General features: G+C 41.7%; 1 protein-coding gene and 1 long non-coding RNA gene across 3 annotated transcripts in view; one reads left to right on the top strand and one right to left on the bottom strand.

The window, feature by feature from the left end:
* The window catches only part of CDH13 (cadherin 13), a 1,164,779-nt gene that overhangs the window by 325,721 nt on the left and 814,226 nt on the right, over positions 1-24,832 (top strand). The gene's annotated exons all lie outside the window — the stretch shown is intronic.
* LOC135968997 (uncharacterized) overlaps positions 287-24,832 on the bottom strand; it is a 36,485-nt gene continuing 11,939 nt past the window's right edge. Inside the window, exons 2-3 of the long non-coding RNA XR_010584048.1 lie at positions 1,704-1,809; positions 287-1,502 (exon numbers count right to left, since the gene is read on the bottom strand). This is a non-coding gene — a long non-coding RNA (uncharacterized lncRNA). The remainder of the gene's footprint in view (positions 1,503-1,703; positions 1,810-24,832) is intronic.

Here is a 24,832-nt window from a genome sequence, read left to right on the forward strand (position 1 = left end):
GTATAGAAGGGAGAGTAAATTCAGAAGGCTAAGCAAATGCACTCAGCACATCTGCTTGTGAACATACTGCCAGCAAGTGCCATTTGTTTTAAGCAATAGAGAATTAGATATCCCCTTTGCTGTACTCTTCCAAACTGCTTATTTCTTTCTCCTTTTTCCTCATAGACTATGATCTCTTGATATTATAGCAGGAAACCTGGCGTGGGCTAGCATCTTAGTGTAATCCAGCCTCTCTTAGATTTGTGGATATTTCATTGTGAAAAGGTCAAGATAAAAAATACATTACTAAATATCCATTTATCCTTTATTTTCTCGTCATATACAGAAAGGTTATTGGCAAATATGGCCATAAAGATTTTATTGCTCTAATTTTTATAGCAAAAGCAGACATACTTCTTAATGAATTTTGGTTTATTAGATCACCAATGGCCAACATGGGGTTTCTAGGTCTTAGGAGACCCTGATTGTGGCAATGAAGGTCTGCAAGCTATTTTAAATATTTCAGAAAATCTAATCTAATCTTACTTTTACAAGTGAGAAAGCTTCACAAACAAAAACATCAAGATGTTTTGCTTTTGACTGAAGTGATATTAGCTCTGCATGGTGAACTTAGTAATTTAATTCTGATCAGCAGCTCTGATTGGCAGTTATATGTGCCTTTGATTAATAAAACATGGGTGAGAAAATAAATTATTACTTAATCTGTGCAGTTTGCTAGATAAAGTCTTTGAAAACCTGGAGTCAATTGGATGGAAAATAATGAACTGGGTGCTCAGTGGTGAAATAATAAGCACAATACCAGCTTGGCATGTCTCACATATGTAGGAAAGCCAAGACAGGCTTCCAGATGGGCCGAGATCTGATAAACAATTCCAGTGAATTATTTGTTTTTAGTAATAACAATAATAATAATAATGATGATAATAGGTAACATTTATTAGGTGGCCAGACATAGTGCTGAAACGCTCTCCATGTAGTATTTTATTTCTTCCTTCCAACAGACCTAAGAGGAAGGCACTCCGATTATCCCTTATTTCAGGTTGGTCTCCTTCAGAAGCAGACTCAGACATTTATGTGCTCAGGTAGTTTATTTGGGAGGTAATGCCAAGAAGCACTGGTACGGATGAAGAAAGTTAGCTGGGGAAAGCAAGGAAGCCAACACAAGGATGCATTGAAAGGCGGGTTGTCTCTGTGGGCACCTGGGATGCCACCCTCCTTGACATATCCGGGGATAGGGTAGAACATACCTCTGAGTTGTAACATACAGTCGGCGAGGAAGCTGGGTATTGCTCCTCCGACTCCTGTTTGTAATTAGTTCAGAGCTGCTTTCAGGGAAGTCAACTTCCCGGAACTTCCAGTTCACCACGTGGAAAGGAAGGAGCCAAGTATGTTCCCGTGGCTACAGAAAGCCCTCAGATACTGAGATACAGGGGCTTCCAGAAAGCCTCTGGTGACGCACAAGGATTTGAATACACACCAACAGCACCTGCTGCAGTTCTGTCCTACAAGAGAGGAAGCCAGGACTTCACAAGTTGAAATAACTGATCCAGAGTCACCAGGCGCTTGTGATGGTGTACTCTTCCAAAGAATTTTTTTGCTGCCTATGTCTGAAGGCTACCAATGTCCATTAATGTACCAAATGAGCCCTTGTTCTTAGAGTTTTTTTTTTAAACAACAGCTTTATTGAGATATAATTCACATACCATACTATTCACTCCTTTAAAGTGTACAGCTCCATGGTTTTCAGTCTATTCACAGAATTGTGCAACCATCGCCACAATGAATTTTAGAAATTTTTTTTTTAATCTCCTGGAAAAAAACACACTATCCCTGAGATCCCTGAGTCATACCTCATTTTCCACCATTACATACTCACCTCCTGGCGGCCAAAAAATCTCATTCTCTGTCTCATTCCCTTTTATGAACATTTTATAGAAACTGAATATCATATCTGACCTTTTGTGCCTGCCTTCTTTCACTTAGGATAGTGTTTTAAAGGTTCATCCCTGTCATTGCATGCATCAGTACTTCAGTCTTTGCACTGCCAAATAATACTCCATTGCGTGGATATATAACATTTGTTTATCCATTCATTGCTCGACGGACATTTTAGTTGTTTCCACTTTTAGGTGATTTTGAATAATGTTGCTATGAAAATGTGCCTATAAGCTTTGGTGTGGATGTGCATCTACCTAGGAGTAGATTTCCTAGGTTATCAGCAACTCTATTTTTAACCTTTTGAGGAACTGCCAGATTCTTTTTCCAGGCAGTCTTAGAGTTTATTGATGATTTTAATTTGCTGTTTAATTAAGCAAGATGCCTGCCTCACACTGTTTGGCAAAGGAGAAAAATCACCATCAGGCGCTTGGAAAGATAGATTTCCAGGATTCCTAAAACATTCAAGAAGGATGTTATTGGTACATTATCAGAGTCGAGTAGATCCTGGATTTTAATGCCTGTACTTGCTTTTTACTTATAAATGATTAATACTTTTGCTTTATAATTATCCATTTAGTTTATGATTATGGGTTGTCTGGTTAACCCTACTGGGTGTAGTGATGCATGCTTTCATCAAAAACATTTTTGGCCTGCAATTTCTAAGTAGCTAGATTTTAAAGCATATACAGGTGGCAGTTCATTCAACATGCATTCGTTTTTGTTTTTATTGGGCACCTGCTGTGAGTCAGTCACTGTGTTAGGTGCTATGAATAAAGTCAGGGGACAAAAACCAGATACAATTGCATTAGAGAAAAATAAACTTTGAAGGAAACTGCACTAGAAGACACAGCATTTAGTCATTGCTGGGATTCTCTCCATCACAAGCAGCTACTGCATTCCTATCATTCACCCTGAATCTAAGGCAAGCTCTGCTCACAAATGCCACACAAGGAAGAAGTGGAAAACATCTTCTCCGGGAGGGGCTTGCAGTGTAAATATAGAGACAAAGAATGCCTTAGGTGTGTCCTCCACCTAGCATAATCAAATACTACTATGAAATATGCAAAAGTCTGTGTCATCACTGACATTCAGTCTTGGATTTATTCTTTTTTTTAACTCTGTGTACTAGACACTGCCTCTTGGATGTCCCATAGCTCATCAAACTACACAAGTGCAAAGTTAAACTCTATCTCCCCATGAACCTCCACCCTCAACCCACCCCCAAACATTTTTTCCACTGTATGCTTTTTATTTTAGCAAATCAAGGGTGCTACTCACCGTGCTGTTGCCAAAACCACAAACATGGGCATGATTTTTGGTATTTCTGCAGGCTTCTCTCACCTATCCACCAGTCAGGCAGGTCTTCATCATTTAACCTTCTACTTCTCTCTTGACAGATTTGCTTCTCTCTGTCCTCATTCATCCTAGATCTAAACCACCATTATCTCTTGCTTGCAACCTTTTCTTCCTAATTCTAGTCTTTACTCTCTAATTTCTGCTCCAAATGGCAGCTGAAGGATTATTTTCAAGCTCAGATGTATCCTTCCCCACCCTTTGGAACTCCTGATGTATCATCCTTATCCCCAGGTTTAAGTCCATTTTCTTTAACACATCAGAGCCTTGTTCCAAATGGCAGATGAAGGATTATTTTCAAGCTCAGGTGTATCCTGTCACACCCTTTGGAACGCCTCATGGATCATCCATATCCCCAGGTTTAAGTCCATTTTCTTTAACACATCAGAGCCTTGCTCCAAATGGCAGCTGAAGGATTATTTTGAAGCTCAGGTGTATCCTTCCACACCCTTTGGAACTCCTCTTGGATCGTCATCACCCCCAGGTTTAAGTCCATTTTCTTTAACACAGCAGAGCCTGTCCTTCATGACCCAGCCCCTGATGACTTCTCTGATTTCATTTTTACCCAATCCCTTACCAGATGTTTATGTTGAGCAGAGCCAAGTCAAATCTCTTTCTAACCCTAGAATGTGGCAGGTTCTTTCACACTGGAAAGTTTGCATAGAATGAGCTTTAAAAAGTACTTTTTCAATAGCTTGTGTCTCAGTGGATTTCTATTAGTTAAGATATGGGTTTGGATGCCATAGTAAAGATTCAAATGTCAGTGGCTTCAATAAGATAGATGCATATTACTCTCTCAAGTGATGATTCAGGCAGGAGCAGTTCTAGATTGACATGGTGGCCCCACTGTGTCACTTAGAGACGAAGTGGAGGCAGGGATGGAGAGACATAAATCTGTCTGAGAGATGTATAGGAAGCTGAATCTTTAAAACCTGGCTTCCCTCGTATTTTGTGGCATTTGTGGAATATAGCCTGTGTCCTCATGGCCCCAGGCAACTCACCACCACATCCACATCTTATCCCAGTCAGTGGGGAAGGGGAAAGGGGAACCATATTCCTTCTCTTGAAATACACAAGTGGAAAGTTGCATCTACCACCTCTCCTCATATCTTCTTGGCCAACTGTTGACCATATGATGAAATCTAGCTGCAAGGAAAATCGGGAGATATTGGTCTTTCTTTGGGGGACAAACAGAAGTTTCTGGTAATTATTTTACGTAAAACTAATCCGAAGAAATAAGTACATTTTCCTTCCAGACATGGCAATCCTGGCAGGGTTGGGGTCACTGGAATCACACCACTTTTTGCTAACTAAACAAATTTTCAAGTCAACAATGTCAGATATTGGAAATTCAAGATAGATAAAGGCCACTAGTATGTTGGCAATAGCATGCCCTCTTTACAAATAAAATTTAGAGAAGTCATGGGCCTCCCGAGTACCCATAACATGTACATGCCCCGCCTGCTATCTTCTGAATCCACCCTCTGTGCTGAACAAATGTGCAGGGCAGTATACTTTGGTGATTAAGAACAGCAGCTTGGACTCAGAAAGGTTTGTATGTGTAATCACTTATTAATGTGATATTTACAAATTCCCTAAGTTTCCTGAGCTTTATTTTCCCACAAGGATGTTATATGCATTAAGTGGGATAGTATCTAGAAATTGCCTAGGAAATGCCTGGCCATTGATGAGCATTTAATAAACGATCTCTAGTATTAGTTACTACAATTAATATTTCTTAAACTGTTTCCAGTATGACTAGTTATTGCTTCTTTTGGAGACACGATAGCTGGAAAATGTGCACTCATAATTTTGTCAATGTTTATTTCTTCATAAGGCAAGACAAAAGGAGTCCAGTGGAAAACTCCTCTTCACTTTGTTCTTAATCTATCTGGCCTAAGATATTCACACTTGTCTGAGAGGTGGCAGAGGTGGATGAGGGACCACAGCTCTGTCTTTCTCTTAGTAAACTCACAGATTAGTAACTAAGTACTCAGAATCTGCTGTGTGCCATACCTAACCTAAAATCCCAATTCTACCCATTTCTGGCTGTCAGATCTTGGAAAAGATTCTTGACCTCTCTTAGCACCAACCTCTGCTTCTAAAAATGACAATAACTTGAATACCTACTTAACAATTTTCCTGGGAGGAATAGCTGAGATGCTTCACATAAAAGTACTTAAAAGAGTATCTGATATATCGTTCATGCTTGATAAATATGAGCTGACTTAAATTCCCCCATTTAAGCATGAATTTCAGCAGAGGCAGTAGGGATAGAAAGGAGAGGCTGCAGTGAAGAAAAATTTAGAAGGCATAATGGAAAGGGCCTAGTGATGATCCAGTGTCAGGGAGATGGACTGGATAGAAATGTAGCAAATTATCCTCAACAATTTGATGATTTGATAGAATGGTTCACCAAGATGGAAAACGCAGTAGGGGAGGAGAGGGCTTGAGAGGAAGACAATGAGTACAATGTTAGGTGTGGTCAAGTTGAGTGGTCAAGGGATTCATACATGGAGATATTAAACAGGCATCAGATAGCCAGGTCTGAAGCTCTGTAGAGAAGTCTAAGTTCAAAACATCCATTTAGGAGTCACTTCACCCAGGAGTCACCAGCCACAGGTCACAGGCTCCATTGTCTTCAGGGACCAGTAGCAGTCAGGTGAAAAGCAGGAAGGAGAGATGGTTAACTTGGGGCCAACAATGCAATGCATGCCCTGCCTGAAGGCCTTCAAGTGCATTCACCTGGGTGAACGAGCACATCTTAGGTGTACTCAGCCTGAGGTATGAATGGAACCTTCCGCCTGGGAAGATGTTAAAGTGGTTATGAACCAATGAAATCTACCCCCAAGGTTTTCCTGGTGCAAAAAGAGAAGACTGAAGATCAAATGTACAATGTTCTGCAGTGTTGCTGAAGTCTCCATCAGACAGTATTTTGGCGAGGAACAAGGCTTCCCCAGCAGTGTTCATGATCTGACAGCTGTAACCAATACCTGACATTCCCCCTTTTGGATATAAATAATTATCTTTCACAGTTATGGCACATACACAACAAGAAAATTTCCCCTGTTATTTGGAAAGCCTCTACTTTACAATTCATGTTTACCTTGCAAATATTTTCTACATTTCAAAGTCATGTTTTGTTTAAAAAGATGACAGACACAGGAAAGCATTGGTGATGGCAATATAATTAACGGACATTCATTTCACTCAAACTTGCATGGTGATTTTTGAGGGGGGGGGCACTGGGAAATGATGTTTTGCCTCCTGTATTAGTTTTCTGTTTCTTCTGTAACAATTTACAACAAACTTTGTGGCTTAAAGCAACCCATGTATGTCTGGATGGCTTTGGTTCCTTTCTGAGGCCCAAGGGAGAATCTACTTTCTTCCCTCTCCCAGTTTCTAGAGGCTCACAGCCCCTTCCTTCATCTCCAAAGCCATAAAAGTTGCATCTCTCCAGCCATTTTCTGAGTCGTTACATCTCCTTTGCACTCTTTTCCACCTGTGTTTCTACTTTTCAGGACCCTTGTGATTGCATTGTGTTCACCTGGGCAAGTTAGGCGCCTCTTCTTATGTTAAGGTCAGCTGATTAATCCACATTCCACCTGCAAAGGTTCTATTTGCTATGTAAGTTTGTAAGTTCTTTTATATCTCTGAGTAGTATTGCATGGCATGGATGTACCACACGGTTGTTGTTGTTGTTTTTAACTATCTAGTTGCTGAAAGACATCTGGTTCGCTTCCAGTTTTAGCATTTATGAGTAAGGCAGCTATGCACAATTGTGTACTGATTTTTCTTTTAATGGAAGTTTTCTTTCTCTGAGATGAATTCGCCCAAAAGTGCAATGTCTGGGTTATATAACTGCATGTTTTGTTTGACTTAAGAAAAAAAAACATTGCTAAACTGTTTTCCAGAGTGGCTATACCATTTTAGATTCTATTGAAGAGTTTTGAGCAGTAAGGTGATGCAATCCTATTTATGTTTCAAAAACATTCTCTGGATGATGGATCAAGAATGCCAGTAGGGAGGGCAAATTCAGGAGCAGGGAGATCAGAAGGGAGCCTCTGCCATGGTTCAGGTGAGAGATGAGAGAGAGAGTCATAGCATGGGTGGGTATGGTTGAGATGAGATGATGAGAAGCAGTAGGATAAGGGACATATATTGATGATATAATTGACGGTTGCTGCTGAATTGTTTGTGGAAATTGGGAGAAAGGATTCAAGGAGGATTTCTATGGTTTGGGTTTGAGGATGGTGGTTCGTGGTATACCTATTTGTCTTGATAATGGGAGGACAGGTATGGGAGATGACATGAGAAAGAGATGAGTGCCTGTTAAATTCTACAGTGGAAACCTTGGGTGGGTGTTTAGAAATAAGAGTCTGGAGCCAAGGGGAGATGTGGGAAGCTGGAGAGAAAGTGAAAAAGGACAGTGTCTATAAATATGCCCAGTGCAAAGCATGGCATAATCACAGGCAAAAGCTATCCACTCAATCTCAAGAACAATTTTTTTTTCACTTTCTGGGTTTCACAAAATGGCACCTTGAGTTTCCATTTCAATATAGCAGGTACAGTAATCACAAGAATGTGCAAAGCAGAAACAAAGAGCAATGCGCACCCAAGTCTCACAGAGGCTCATTTCTGATATGTTTTGGGGAAGTTCTTTGTATAAGCACATCATAGAGAAGGTTTTGTCTTTCATTTGTCCATAGCAAAGTCGTAATGTTTCTTTAATCTTTTAAAAAAATAATCATTATTAACATAAACAAGTCTATTGTGATTTTTAATTCTAGGAAGAATTCCATACAAATCGTTTTTAGTACACATATTTCTGTTTTATATTGTGATTTGGAGGGTTTAAAAGGGTAATACAAAATATGGATAGTTTTTTCATTGCTGGAACGTTCCACATTGGATTCTGCCTTGGCAATGAATCCCGTGAGCTACAGTTGAGGCCAAAGCAGATGCTCCATTTCTATGGATCTATCACTAGCCACATGACTCTGCAACTGCCACTGCCTCCCCACATCCCCTGAGCTGTCGCCAGCACAGAGCTGCTGAGTCCAACTCAGGCTTCATCCCAGCTCACATTCCACCTTCCCCACAAGGACACCAAGGCCCAGAGATGAAATGGGACTTCCCACCAGAAGTCAATGAGGAGACGGGGTAGCCAGGCCTAACACCCAGGCCTTTGGCTTACAGCTGCCCTTCTTTTTCCCAGGTGCCCACCTCAGAGGCCATCCTTGGAAAAGGGAACGCCACTAACGTATGGTTCTGAGGAAGCGGAGAAGAGAAAGGAAGTAACATGTTCTTCTTTTCTTTTTTTTTTTTTTTTTTTTTGAGGCGGAGTCTCGCTCTGTCGCCCAGGCTGGAGTGCAGTGGCGCGATCTCGGCTCACTGCAAGCTCCGCCTCCCGGGTTCCCGCCATTCTCCTGCCTCAGCCTCCCGAGTAGCTGGGACTACAGGCGCCGCCACCACGCCCGGCTAATTTTTTGTATTTTTAGTGGAGACGGGGTTTCATTGTGTTAGCCAGGATGGTCTCGATCTCCTGACCTCGTGATCCGCCCGTCTCGGCCTCCCAAAGTGCTGGGATTACAGGCTTGAGCCACCGCGCCCGGCCTCTTCTTTTCTTTAGGCTTCTTTCCACTGGGTAAATCTTCTCAATACATAATAAAATGAAGGCCCCAATGATTTGCAAAAGAGTTGAAATGAGCTTGCTGCAACTGAACAAACTGTCATGAAGCCCCTACTGTCTTTATCAGCAATTCACAGTCTTTTGTCCATAAGAATAAGCAGGGGACTTAAAAAAACAAAACAAAACAAAACACACACTACCGATACTTGGGCCTTACCCCAGACTAACTAACTTAGATCCTCTAGGATGGACTCTGTTCTCAGTATTTTTCAAAGTTACCCATGCTATTCCAACATACAGCCAGGAATGAGAACAAACTGGTCTATGGTACTGTGCTAATTGATCCTGTCTTTGGTTCTCAACTGGGGGTGATTTTGCCTCTGCAGAGGATAAAAGTCAAAGTCTAGAGGCTTTTGGTTGTCACAGCTGGGATGGGGGGGCTGCCATTGGCATCTAGTGGGTAGAGGTCAGTGATGCTTTTCAGCCTCCTGCAATGCACTAGACAGCCTCCACCACAAAGAATTATCTGGCCCCAACCATCAATAGTGCCAAGGTAGAGAAACCCTGGTTTAATGGAAGCCCTGGGAAACACCCCTTTCCTGGGTGTAAATCCATGGTAAAATAACATGGATGCTATGACATGTGGCCCGCTGGAAGACACCCATGTCAAATCCCAGGGACCAGTGAATGTGAGCTTATTTGGAAACAGTCTTTGCGGAGGTAATTAAGTTGAGGATCTTGAGATCAAATAATCCTGGATTATCTGAGTGTATCCTGAATTGAATTTCAAGTGGCCTTGTAAGAGTCATGGAGGAAAACAGATACACAGGGGAGAGGGTGATATGACCATAGAGGCAGAAATTACAGCAATATGGCACCAAGCCAAGGATTCCCAGATCCACCAGGAGATGGATGAAGCAACGAAGGATCCTTTTCTAGAGACTTCCAAAAAAGCCTGGTCCTGCTGACACCTTGATTTAGGTCTTCTGGCCTCCAGAGGTATGAGAGAATAAATCACTATTGTTTTTTTGCCACAAGGTTTGTAGTAATTTGGTACGGCAGCAATAGGTAACTGATACAGATGCCTGTGCCTTTGGTTGCAAAATTCACCAAAGCAAATTAGGAGAGATTGGGTCCATGAGAAGGGATAGGATGCATGCAACTCATAAGGCCAAAGACGGACAGGAGTTGGGGTTAGGAAGATCTAGAAGAGAATCTGACAAAGATGCAGGTGAAACTCTGAACCCTGGCCAGGGCAAGGAAGTCGTGAAGCCTGAGCAACACACCCAGTGATGATTCTTCTGTCCACATTTTATTTCTGAAAACTGGTTGTTTCATTATATTTTTTGGTTTTTCAGATCTCAAGGTGTCAGTATCTTGTAACAGTACTGAGCTTGATTCGCTGTGAAATGCAAGACATGTGAAATAGAAACAAACTTAAACTTTTAATAATTTCATTTACTAATGGTCACTAATGACTAAAACCCAAGACACATATCTTTTAAAAAATTAGATTAGGGAAATGATATATAAGCAAAATAATAATTTAGGAAAATGTGTAATTATTTTTCTTTCTTTTGTAAAAGTTACTTGTAATTAACAAATGATAATTTGTGTATTTTTCTAGTAACACCTAAAACTTTCTGATCTTTATCCCTGTAGCCAACATGTATAATGTTAAAGAAATAGGCTGGGTATGGTAGCTCACACCTGTAATCCCAGCACTTTGGGAGGCTGAGGCGGGTGGATCACTTGAGGTCAGGAGTTCGAGACCAGCCTGGCCAACATGGTGAAACCCCATCTCTACTAAAAATACAAAAAAAAATTGCCAGATGTGGTGGCAGGCACCTGTAATCCCAGCTACTCGGGAGGCTGAGACAGGAGAGTCGCTTGAACCTGAGAGGCAGAGGTTGTGGTGAGCCAAGAACGCACATTTGCACTCCAGCCTGGGTGACAAGAGTGAAACTCCATCTCAAAAAAATAAAAAAAAGAAAAAGAAAACAAAAAAGAAAATAAAAGAAATAACTGGAAAGAAAGTACCAGCAAGGAATATCCTTTCTCAATACCTCTTACATGATCCCTGTCCCCTGTGTCCTATGGTTTCACCCCATCACATCCTCACACACTCCCCTCTAACTTCACGTTTTAGGTGAGTCTGTTTCCTCTTACATTTTCTCATAGTCTGTCTTCCTCTTATATAACTGTAATTATATAACGAATTTTATAATGATTTATTTAAACCTGACTTCCCCAATAGGAAGCATGCTCCATGGGGACAGAGTTCATATCTGCTTTGTATTTGCCCCCTAAATCCTGAACACCTGGTACGATTCCCAGTGCACAGTAAGCAGTCCGTAAAGCTAGATGATTACTCTGTATGTGTTAGTGACATGCATGAGGTACCCATTTCCCCTTGAGGTGGGAAGCCCAGAGGAACAGCATTTTCCTGCCTGACTTCTGAAGCCCTGTCCTCATGCTCCTACGGGAGCAATGGCAAGGGCACTGGAAAGCCAGGTCGGAGAACAGAGACCCCCAGCCTGCTCTCACAGTTGGACTCAGCAATGCAACATCAGCGGCTCCTTTGTGGAAGTCCCACACGCCGCTGTTCACACAGGGAACACCAGTGCCCGGTGGAGCTGCGGGCTTTTGAGACCCCCCGAGTCGCTTTGTGTGCTCAATGCCATGACTCTGGATTTGTACAATATGACCCTCAAACATTGGAACAGGAACACGGGCCAAAGAGAAAAAGGAGTGAAGATCACTGAGATCTCATAAATCCATAGCAGGCCTGCTCTGTATTAATAAAGCCATCTAAATGGTGGAGCTCCATAAAAGAGAGGCATAGGCTAATGTAATTTCCTTGAAGTCCCCTATAAAGCATTTTACTCTGTAATACAGCTACATTTATGAAATGGTTTTATCTTGAAAGATCCCAAAGGGCTTACTAGACTGAAAAGGAAAATATCAAGTATACGGCATCTCAAAACACCATCAATGTACTTCGGTGATAATGATTGGGGATTCTGTGACAGCAGGTGGCCCTCTTAGAAAGCAGACAGTGGCTTATCCCATTAAACCTCCAGGGAGAAGTAAAGAGAAAGAGAGAGGAGGTAATTGTCCACATTGGATAAGGGCCACACAGGCTTTCTTTATTAATAAAGGCCGTGGCTTTTTTCCATCCACCATGTGGATTTAAGTGGGTGAGCTTTATCAACATCATTCTCCTTATTTGAAATAAAAGACAGACACCAACTTATAACACTTCTTCATAAAGGGACTGAGAAAATATATGTAAAGCTTCCAGGGGTTAATAGAGGTCAGGTGTAGCCAGCGTAATTTAGAAGTTGTGCGTTTTAAAAAGTAAAATATAACCTACAGTTATAAAGTATATCCAACAGGAAAAATATCATTTCCCACCCAGATTTTACTGAATCCATTCCTGTCAAAATGACTGATCCTGGGTTTTGTTCTTCCTTGTTTCTATCCTGGTTAGGACATGGTGGCACTAACTTTTAGTGCCTTAGTGGAAAATATAGGGGAATGGCTGGCAGGGGTGAAAAGTCCTTCTTGATTATCTTTCAAGAATATCACCCCACACTGGGAGCGAAGAAGGATGGTGGAAGCACCAGGTGACGTAAGTTTAGCAGTCACTGTGTGCTGTCAAAGAAAGCAGTCTGAGACTTCAAAGTAAATAAAAAGTAGCTCCCCTTTCTTCAAAAATGTTAAAACTGATCCACTCTGTAACCTGGAATAGTGTTTTCTCACATTCCCTCTGCATTTTCTCCCATTCCACTTCTGCTTCCAGCCCAAACCCCTCACCTGTCTCTTTTTCCCACCAGAAAGTACTCCTCATCTTTTTACTAATACTTTGTTTCTTCCCTCCCCACATGATCTCTCCAAAGCCTGGGAACTGAGCTAGCAAAGAGAATGCTCTTCTGAGCTACAGCTGAGCAAGTAGCCACTTTGGAAAAGACAAAGATGCTAAGTTTTTAGTTTGGTTTTATTCTCATTTAAGTTTTCTATGGAGTATTTTTGTGTGTGTGTGACTTAATCTTTGGATGAAACTATCAATGTACATTTCTTCTAATTTTATTTTTCAAATATTCCATTGCAAACATACTTAGCATTTGTAATTGAATACTGATAAGTTTATTTATTTATTCATTTATTTATTTTTTTTTTTGAGATGGAGTCTCAGTCTGCCACCGAGGTTGGAGTACAGTGGTGTGATCTTGGCTCACTGCAACCTCTGCCTCCAGGTTCAAGGGATTCTCCTGCCATGCCCCATATTATTTTTTTAATTTTTAGTAGTAACGGGGTTTCACCCTGTTGGTCAGGCTGGTCTCGAACTACTGACCTCAAGTGATCTGCTCGCCTCGGTCTCCCAAAGTGCTGGGATTACAGGCATGAGTCACTGTTCCCGGCCAGTAAACTTTATTTTATTTTAAAACCTATTTTAGAGTATTAGCCCCCTGGTTTACATTGTCTTCCTTGCATACATCACACCCATATGGAGGAGTATTTTAAAGACAAAGTTGGAATCTGGTAGCGTAGCTGCCCAGTGGAGAAAAGTGCACGTGTAAAGCCTGAGTTATTCAGGGCATGAAAACATCCCTATCAACCAATCAGTCAACAAGTCTACCAAGCATCTTGGCGAGCCTCAGAGGTACCTTGGCAGGCAGTCTCAGGCATTGTGCAGCACTGTGTAAAATTTTACTCATAGTAACTGCATTGTCTTTACCTAAACCTGAGAAGTAGATACTATTTTTCCTATTTTATTAATGAGAAAACTGAGGCTCAGAGAGGCTAGATAACATATTTAAGGTCACAACTGCCAGTCAATCTGGGCTCAAACATTCCAATCCAGATTGGTCTGATTCTAGAGCCTTTGTTCTGTAAATCTGTCTTCTATAATATACAGGGTTTTTATTTTTAACCTTTTATTTTGAAATGAATTCAGACTTACAGGAAAGTTGCAAAAATAATGCAGGTAATTCCTTTATACTTTTAGTACAAATTTTCAAATGTTAACATATTATCACGTTTACTTAATTATTCCTCCCTCCCCCAACTATTTAAGAGAAAATTGCAGACTCGATGCCCCTTTTCCCCTCATCTTCAGTGTGTTATTTCCCGAAAACAAGGATATTTTTTCTCTTTCATAGAATCACAGAACAACGATCAAATCAGAAAATTAATACTATTAAAAATTATCTAATCAACACGCTTTATTTGGATTTATCCAATTACCACACTAATTTTTTTAATTGCAAAAAAAAATTTTTGTCCAGGATCTAATCCAGGATTTAATATTGCCTCAGATCTCATTTCTCTTTAGATTCCTTTAATCTGGAAAAGTTCTTCAGCTCTGTTCTGTCTTTCATGACCATGACATAGTTTAAGATTATAGGTTGGTTATTTTGTTCAGTGTCTCCCAAGATTCGATCCAGGTTAAAGACACCGCTGGAAAGAAAGTACAAGCAAGGAACTTCCTTTCTCAACACCTAAATAATCTCTGCCACCCTCCCCCACATGGCTTTACCCCATCACATCCTCACAAACTCCCCTCTACCTCCACATTTTAGGTGAGTCTATTTCCTCTAACATTTTCTCATAGTCTGCCCTCCCTTTGTAGCTCTAATCACAACTTTAATTGTATAACAAATTCTGTAATGATTTATTTAAACCTGACATCCCCATGAGGGTGTATGCTCCATAGGACTGAGTTCATACCTGCTTCATATTTGCACCCTGAATCCTCAACACCTAGTACAATTCCCAGTGCACAGAAGCAGTCCGTAAAGCTAGATGATTACTCGGTATGTGTTAGTGAAATACATGAAGTACCCATTTCCCTTTGGCATGGGAAGCCAACAGGAACGGCATTTTCCTGCCTTACAATTCTGAAGTCCTTGAACTCACACTCCTACGGGAGTGATGGCAAGGCCATTGGAAAGCCACGTCAGAGAACAGAGACCCCCCCAGCCTGCCCTCACGGTTGGTCCCAGCAGTTGTTGCATTTGTGGCAACATCATGGCAGTATTGTGTCCTTCTCAGTGCTTCATATCAGGCAGCATGTAGCAGGCTTTTGTGTTGTTACTGATGACATTAACTTGGATCACTTACTTAAGGTGGTGTCTGCCAGGTTTCTCCTATATGAATTTAATTTTTCCTCCTTTATAACCAACAAGTGTCTTGGAAGGAGGTATTTCCAGACTACACAAATACTTTGTTTCTTTTTGTATTTTCAGCCACTGATTCTAGGCTTCATTGATAATTTTTGCCCCCCACCCCAACAAAAAAAATTTTACCATTATGGTTACCAAATGGTGATTCTCTAATGGCATGGGTCCTTCTACATTTATTTGTTGGCATTCTATTTTAAGGAAAAGCTCCCCCCAACTTATTAATTTATTTCCAATTTTAAAAGTTTTATACTATGGTTTTATGGATTCTTTTTTTATTCTGTAGGGTAACAATCTGTTGCTACCCTTATTTATTCTTGTGCTCCAATTGTCTACAATTTGTCCAGTGGGAGGCCTAACGTGCAGTTTTTATACTCAAGTATCCTAGCACATCAACTTTTATTGCTTCACTTAAAATCTGCCACCCTCCACCTTCATGTACTGCATCCTTTATCTAGAAAATGTGTAATTTTCCAAGAAGGCCTCAGACCCAGTGGTCCAGTTACTGTCTGTTCTTGCTGACTAACTCTTGAAATAAGAATTTTTTTAAAAGTTGGTAGTAGGGATGAAGGGGGTTAAGTGACAATTCTCCTGAGAAGCCGTATTCATGGCCCTGCCAGTGGCTCGGAGGCACAAGGAGGTAAACTGAAATCTTTCCTGAACCCTTCATGCGTTTTGATTTCTCTCTTCTTTTTAACACACTCCAGTGTAATTCCCTCCATTATCCTGAAAACATGGATTTAGACTCCAGACCCATCTCTCCTTCTGTGAAGCCATCCTCCCTGCCCCACGCAGGCAGCATGAATTATTCTCTTCTTGGCAGCTCTAGAAGCCCCAGTATAGGCTTTTGTTATAGCATCAGTCATATGGTGTTATAACTATTTTTGACACTCTGCTCCCTTCACTAGGCCGTGAGCCTTTCACAAATAGGTTCTTACATATATCTACGTTAAGTAATAATAAGGATTACAGTTCACACCTGTAATCCCAGCACTATGGGAGGCTGAGAGGGGAGGATTGCTTGAGCTCAAGAGTTCAAGACAAGCCTGGACAACATGGCAAAATCCAATCTCTACAAAATATACAAAAATTAGCTGGGCATGGTAATCCCAGCTACTCAGGAGGCTGAGACAGAAGAATCACTTGAACCCTGGAGGCAGAAGTTGCAGTAAGCCAAGATCGCACCACTGCACTCCAGCCTGGGCAACAGAATAAGACTCTGTCTCAAACAAAAAATAAATAATAAACATTTTTGATTATTTAAAATGTGTTAGAATCTATATCTAGGTCATTGTGTAAACCAAAGGCCAGCAAACTTTCCTGCAAAGGGCCAGGTAGGCTTTGTAGATGATACAGTTTCTCTTATAACTAGTAAACTCTGTTACTGTATATCTAATGGCCCTATACACAATACATAAAAGAATGAATGTGGCTGTGTTTCAACAGAACTTTATTCATATAAATAGACGTAGGGCTGAATTTTACCCTAGGGCTATCATTTGCTGACCCCTGATCTCTCCCACCTCAAGGTCTTCTTATTACCTGAATACCTGCCTTAGGAAATCCGTCATTTTCTCTGGCTATTTTCTGCATATTCTTTCTTTTTTTAAGCAGCTTCCTAGCTTCTCTCTGGAAGAGTGTAAAGATAATGGGGCTAGCCCATAGTTTCTCAACCTGGGCAATACTGACAATTTGAATGAGGTAGTCTTTTGTTCTGAGGGGGTACCTTATAGAATGTTAGCAGCATCCCTGGCCTCTACCCACTGGATGCCACTAGTACCACTCCAGTCATGACAATCAAAATGTCTTGGCCGGGTGCAGTGGCTCACACCTGTAATCCTAGCACTTTGGGAGGCCGAGGTGGGCAGATCATGAGGTCAGGAGATCAAGACCATCCTGGCTAACATGGTGAAACCCTGTCTCTACTAAAAAAATACAAAAAGTTAGCCAGGCATGGTGGCAGATGCCTGTATTCCCAGCCATTCGGGAGACTGAGGCAGAAGAATGGTGTGAACCTGGGAGGCAGAGCTTGCAGTGAGCCGAGATCGTGCCACTGCACCTCCAGGCTGGACTGCAGAGCAAGACTCCGTCTCAAAAAAAAAAAAAAAAAAAAAATTACCCCTGGTTGAGGAGCATCAGGCTAGTCCCTGCACAAAATATTTTTAAATTTTTCTTTCGTTCTTTAAGAGCCTTCCAGGTGAGGGAATGGACTGCCACAGCCAGAAACAAGATGACTGGTAAACTCTTCTCTCCTGGAAACTTCTTCCTAATATGGCACTATTTTGTCAGAAAGTCCATTTCTACACCTCTCTTAATACTCCAGTTAGTATTTCTCTTTTTTAATTATACTTTAAGTTCTGGGGTGCATATGCAGAACATGCGGGTTTGTTACATAGGTACACATGTGTTATGGTGGTTTGCTGCATCCATCAATCCGTCATCTACATTAGGTATTTCTCCTAACGCTATCCCTCCCCTAGACCTCCACCCACTGACAGACCCCGGTATGTGATGTTCCCCTTCCTGTGTCCATGTGTTCTCACTGTTCAACCCCCACTAAGGAGTGAGAACATGTGGTATTTGGTTTTCTGTTCTTGTGTTAGTTTACTGAGAATGATGGTTTCCAGCTTCATCCATGATCCTGCAAAAGACATGAACTCATCCTTTTTTATGGCTGCATAGTATTCCATGGTAATGTGTGCCACATTTTCTTTATCCAGTCTATCACTGATGGGCATTTTGGTTGGTTTCAAGTCTTTGCTATTGTGAATGGTGCATATTCTTAAGGACTCAGCTTAAGCCTTTCTTGTTTGAGTGTAAGGTAGAGCTCCTTGATCTGTATAATAGATTAAGTTCCAGTGCTGTATTTACCAAAGTCCCCTCTATTATTTCCCTATTAGAGCATTCTTTAGTATTAACTATAATGACTATAATGACTTACTTTACCTTTGAAATTTTAGTAAAATTATTGCAAGAGCATTTGTTTACCTTCCAATGCCCAGTGCCTCAGTACTTACTCAGAGTGTAGGCATGTTTAAAATATTTGTTGAATGTATAAATAAATTTTTCAAAGGCTTTCACATAGACCAGCTTACAAAATCCCTAGGAGACACTGTAGATGCTCCGCCTATATCCCTTCTTTTTACCATTCTAGGGCATACTGGCCTAATTTACTTGTAGGAGAACAAACACATTGTGAGAACAGCCAGGCCTCAACCAAAGACCAACAGGAGCAGGTGTATAAATACCCCAACTCTCTCACCCTTTGAATGTGATAACTCTAAGGCTTATGTTTTAAACTGGCTTCCATAATTCACCAGCAGGATTCAGTTTTAGTTATCCACATTGACAGTTGACTTGATAACAGCCCTTTTGTTGGCCGCTTTCCCTACCTTATCTCATTTCCTAGTCTCACTGTCACTCTCATTCCTATTTTCTTATTCTCATGTAGTGCTCCCATCACCTTCCACATAAACCTCACACACTTGAATCTTTGTTGCAGGGTCTGCTCCTAGGACAGCAAAGCATAAGGTTTCCAGCAACCCTATGACATGTATATCATCACCTGTATTTTTAAAAGAAGTGCAGGGTGGAGATATTAAGGCCATCTACTAAGTGCATCGAAGAATAGGCATCTAACCCAGACCTCTGACTCCAAACTCTGGACATAATCCAGTTCACCCTGTTGTTTCTACCAGGTATTCAACTAGTGTGCATTAAATGACAAGATAGCTGGATGTAGTTCTGATATAAACTCTTCCCAAATTCAACCTTGAATTCAAATGGTTTCATTTTAGTCATAGTATGGTACCAAATAGATAAGTCTGTTTAGATAAGAATTAAATGTAAAAAAAACACAAACATTTAAGTTAGTTGGATTGTTTCCCCTTAAGTGCCTGTGCCCCTTAAATGCTACCTTTTCCTGCTCCTATTTGAGGAGGGAAGTATCTTTTGAATCCCAGACTTGCAGGGATGGATTCTGCATGGCCAACAACCCTGTTTGCAGTGATTACTCTGCTCAGAGGAGGGTGAGCTGTGTGGGGAGCCTCTTCAGCTACTTGAGGCACTAACCCTCTATCCCAGGAAGTCCCATTATTGCTGGGCCCTGCCATAAGCTTATTTGTATTTCACAGCAACTGGCACGTATGTGCCAGATATGCACAGATGGATTTTTATCAGAAGAGAGTCTACCCAGGTGAAGCAGTGTAGGGTGAGGCTAAATCCCAAAACTGAAATCTGGGGACACTGATTAGGCACAGGTCAGGACCAGGGGTTAAAACCATGTGGGAAACAGACCAATAGAATGGAGGAAAACAGTCCCTGAGAAGGACCCTATGACAGAGATCTGCTATAGAGAAATGGCCTGGAAAGACCAAGCATACCTTTCAGTAGAGAGTCTGGGTGTGAGAGCTGTGTTTAGGTGAGAAGCAGAGAATGATTGAAAGGTAAGACAAGAGAAAATATTTCCTTTTGTTCATTCCATTTCTGCAGAGGCTCTTGTATTTCTGAGTTCCATTTTGAAAGTCAGACAGCCCAGCATCTCATCTATTCTCTAGCAGAATAACACGCTGTGTTAGCTGAGTCTCCAGAACCAGTTGTTGCTAGCCATGGGACCTGGGGAAGTTATTTCACCTGTGAGTACCTCACTTCCCTCCCATGCAAAGTGCAGTAGTAACAGCCCTTCCATACTAGAGTAGTTGGGACTGAAAATGCATAACTCCATGTGAATTGCCAAGGATAGTGCCTGTCACGTGGTAAGCATTTAATACACGGTAGCTGTTTTTAATATTATGTGTGGTAGATTGGCACCATTCCATGAATCCAAGCCATTTGGGCATGATAACTGAACTGGTTGTCAAAGTAAGAATCAGCCTTGTGTTTAAAACCACTGAGAAAGAGCTTGTCAAACTCTTAGCTGAAATCTGTATAAAATATCTACTACAGGTCTCTACCTTTTTACCATTTAAGGTTCATAAAGGAAACCAGGTCACTCAGGCACAACGTGATTTTAATGAACCCTTGTAGGCGTCTAAAGAATCACCACTTTATTTTTCTTTTAAACGTTCAAAACCATTGCTTTAATGATCTGTTCTGGAGTCTTGACCCAGAACAATGTCAGTCTCATTACAGAATCTCAGAATTTACTGCCACCTTTTGAAATATTTGGAGATACTTTCTATCCTCTGTCTCAGCATTTCTGCCACTCTTTTGGATTGGATTTATTTAGAACAATTAAATGCTGTCTTACAATCTCTTTATCCAACTTGGGGTTTCTTTTCCCTTCTACCAATGTTCATTCTGCATTTTTATTCTGATGCTCATTTTTCTTGGCATTTTGTCTGGAGAAGTTAGAAGCAGAACAGATGCTCAGAAGGTCTGCATCCATCCTCTTTGCCGTCCTTCTCCTTTGCTCACCTGCAAGAATCAGGCTTTATGATTCAACTTTCTGTTCCAAACATAGCTTTAAAGCCCATTTGGGTGTCCTTAGAAATTTTTCTAAGTGTCAGCTCATGTGAGACACCCGCTCCAGATGTCTTGTTTCCCCACTGTTCACTGTTCAAGTTAACCAAACACATATTAGGCACCTACTGTGAGGCAGGCATTGCGCTGCTCTTGAAAGATACAAAGGAAAACAAGATGTTGTCCCTGCTTTCAAGGAGCTCACATAAAGCTAGAAATGCAAACATACCGACACAAGACAGTGTGCAAGAATCCTGTTAAAGACCTGTCCCCACTGAACCGTGCCCCTCTACCTGGAGGCTTCAGCGGGTCAAGGATGGCTTCACGGAAGGGATGATATTTGAACAAGACTTATTTTTATTCCTTTTTATTCTTCTATCCCATAACATTTCCTTTTCTAGTCTCCTAGGCAGCTATCACCAAGGTGTCCAAACATGTCTTTTTGCTTATACAGTATTCATGCAAAGTGCATGTCGCGATTTTGTACTTAGCTGTTTCATTGATGTAAATGATCCTGTGTCACATACTCACACATCTTATTCTGTTTTTTGCTTTCCCTCTCTAATAATTTTTTTTTTTTTTAACAGAGTTACCCTCTGTTGCCCAGGCTGGAGTGCAGTAATGTGATCTCAGCTCACTGCAACCTCCACCTCCTGGATTCAAGTGATTCTCCTGCCTCAGCCTCCCAAGTAGTCCCCGGGATTACATGTGCCTGCCACCATCCCCAGCTAACTTTTTTATTTGTTTTTGTATTTTTAGTAGAGACTGGGTTTCACCAGTCTTTACCAGTCTCTACTTGGCTAGGCTAGTTTTGAACTCCTGACCTCAAGTGATCCGCCTGCCTCAGCCTCACAAAGTGCTAGGATTACAGGTGTGAGCCACCACGCCCGGCCTAAGCATTCTTTCTAAGATGCATTCACGTCAGGGTGTAAACCTCTAGGTTGTTACTTCCATTCACTGTGTGTCCTTGCATCTTCCACATCCTTCACTTTTCCATTATCTCCACGTAGAATGCCTATGTTGTCTCTGGTTCCTAACACCCTGAATAACTCCAGCAATACCCTTTACAATTCACTTGCAAATGGGTGTGAGAGGTTCCCTGGCTTATATATACCTAGGAATGGAATTTCTGGATCTCAGATATGACAGGCAGAATAATGACCCCAACGATATCCACATTCTAATCCCCAGAAACTGCAAATGTGTGACCTTGGGTGGCAAAAGGGACTTTGCAGATGGAATTAGATTAAAATTTCTGAGATTGAGAGATTATCGTGGACTATCTAAGTGGGCCCAGTATAATCACAAGGCTCCTTATAAGAAAAAAGAGGAGGCAGAAGACCCAGAGTTGGAGAGAGACTAAAAGATGCTCTATTGCTGTCTTTGAAGATAGAGGAAGGGACCAGGAGTCAAGGAAAGTGGGCAGCATGTAGAACATGTGAAACAAAAGGGAAGCAGATTTGTCCCTAGAGCCTCCAAGAGTCTCTATGTCAGACTTTTGACCTCCAGGACTATAAAATAATACATTTGTGTTGCTTTAAACCATTAAGTTCCTGGGGATTTGTTACAGTAGCCACAGGAAGACCACACATAAACTACGCCCAGACTGACTTTGACGTAATGGGCACTGGGTCAGTCTCAGAACAGCTGTCCAGGCCCACATTTCTGATAGCTGCCCATGAAGTCCTCACATCCACAGGCCTGGCATCACTTGGCCCAACTAATCTTTCTGATTTCTTTTAGTCCGATGTGTATAAAGCATAAACAAGGCTTAAATAAAGAGTCAGAATTCCTTCCAATCAGGTAGGGTGGTTGAGGTGAGATGCATGGTGGCCTTAGGGCCCTGGCTGCTGTGGTTGGATGGTCTGGTCTTCGGGAGAGGATGCGCAAATCATTAGGAAACCCAAGATGAGGCTCCCAAGGGGCTGCATGGAGAGTAAGTGGAGACAAAACCAGTGGTCCTCGTGAGGACATAGGACTGTGTGGGCTCCATGGAAGAGAGAGCCCCAGACAGTGGCAGGCAGTGTGGGGTCATGGTCGTAGTCAGGCCTGGGTGTCAGTCACAGTTCTGCAGCTGCCGTGTGACCCTAAGCACGCTCTTAACCTCTCTGATCCTCGGCGTCCTCCTTCCTATGACAGGGATAATAATACTGCCTGACTCATAGGACTGCCATGTGGCTTATGTGAGATCATGCATGTAAAGCCCTTAATACAGTGAATGGTATAGAGTTGGCACCCAATAAATAATCATCATAATGATACTATTCTTATCAGCATAATAATTATAATAATAATTACAGTTTCTTACATTCCTCAACTCAGAAGACAGAAAATTTGATATTTTTCTTGTAATATACAGGATGCATTGCTGACCTTGCTCTTCTATCTGAAGAATAAAGTACCACAATCAGTTTTCACATATTTACATGAAAAGGCCTTTATATATTATTTTCAAGGAAATCTTCCCCTCCTTAACCACTCCCCTTGTCTATACCCCCATCCCTGAAAAACAGGGGTTTCCTTTTAGGGCTTTTCACAGCATAATGCAGTTGAATACAACTTATTTTACTGACATCTCTCCTCCAAGCTCTCTCCCCCAGCACTTTCCGGGACTAAATAATGCACGAAGGGAGAGAATAACAGGGGTTGCATAAACGATAGAAAACAGCACAGTAAGGATTCTGTGTTGTGAAGAGATGAAAGCCCCTGGTCGGAAGGCCAGTAACAAAGCAAAGGAGAAATGCAAAGGCATTGACGAGGGAGACAAGAAAAGTATTTTTCACGATAAGATTTATGGAGAGTTAAAAAGGAGATGACTCAGGAGACAGTCAAAGAGTCTTCATTAGACAGAACTCCAGAGCAGGTACACCAGGGGGCCTGGGCTTTTGAAGGGCTGGGGCTCTGAAGAAGTTAACAAACACCAGTTCTACTTCCTGGGCCTCTGAAGCCTACTTTGACTTGCCCAGGTGGGGGCGGATTCTTCCTCCTTGGGGTCCTATGCCTCCCTCTTCCTTCCTCTATTAGAGAATGTATCTCACTCAACTGTAACAGTAGATTCCTATGTCTGTTTTCTTCACTGTACTGGAGCTCCAGGCAAAAATGCATCTTAGATACTTTTCCAGTTATCTTCATGATGGATTAAAATAATAATTGTTGGTCATTTACTCTGTCCCTGTGCTAAGTGCTCCATGTGCATTAGATGAAATACACCTCAAGACAACCCCAGATACCCATTTTACAACTGTAGAAACTGAGGCAGGGGGAGGTTGAGACTTGCTTGCAGACATGCAAATGGTGAAGAATGTAGGTGAGTTTGGCACCGAGGGGTTCTAACTCCCAAATAGGGCTGTTGAGGTTCTTTTATTCCCCAAACCAAGCACAGTGCTGAGCACAAAGAAAGGACTAAGCAAGAGTTTCATTTGTGAAGAAATTATTCTGCTTGGAACTCAGCTAGCTAGCCAGGTGGTACTTGGAGTTGGGATTTCTGTTGCTCAGTCCGGGCTGCATTTGGTGCATTGCAGAAGGGGATGATGACATCATCTCCAATTGCCAAAAGACCCTGGCTTGTTCTGAGGAGAGAGCCTGGAACTCTTGGTCCATCAGTCTGGCTTTGTCCTGCCTATTATAGACAGTCTAATCACCCCCAACAAATGTTGCTAAGAAAAGGAAAACAAAAGCTATATATTTCCTCTTACAGAATTTTTATAACGACTAAATATACCTCTGGAATACACTTTACAAATTTATGCTAAAGGCTTCCACACCAATCTGGTTCCTAAGTTCCCAAAATTGAGCTCCATTTTGAGTTGCCCTTGGCCCTGCTCTCTCTGAGATTGCTAAATAGAGAGTTCCAGCATGGACCCAATGTCCTTTGTGGGCTGCAGAGCTGGACAACACTGGGATGAGTAAGGCAGCCAACCATCAGCCCTGGGAGGCACAGTGAGGGCCAGGGTATTAACCAGAAGCTTAGTAGTCATTTTATCATCAGCATTAAGTCACCCAGATGCAGAGTGATATGATTTGGCTGTGTCCCCACACAAATCTCATCTTGAATTGTAGTTCCCATAATCCCCACGTGTAATGGGAGAAACCTAGTGGGAGGTAATTTCATTATGAGTGAGTTCTCGCAAGATGTGATGGTTTTATGTAGGGGCTTCCCCCCTTTTGCTTGGCACTTCTCCTTGCTGCCACCATGTGAAGAAGGACGTGTTTGTTTCCCCATCCACCATGATTGTAAATTTCCTGAGATCTCCTAGACCTGCAG

Source organism: Macaca fascicularis, chromosome 20 (genome assembly GCF_037993035.2).
Source record: "Macaca fascicularis isolate 582-1 chromosome 20, T2T-MFA8v1.1".
In the NCBI taxonomy this organism is placed as follows: domain Eukaryota; kingdom Metazoa; phylum Chordata; class Mammalia; order Primates; family Cercopithecidae; genus Macaca; species Macaca fascicularis.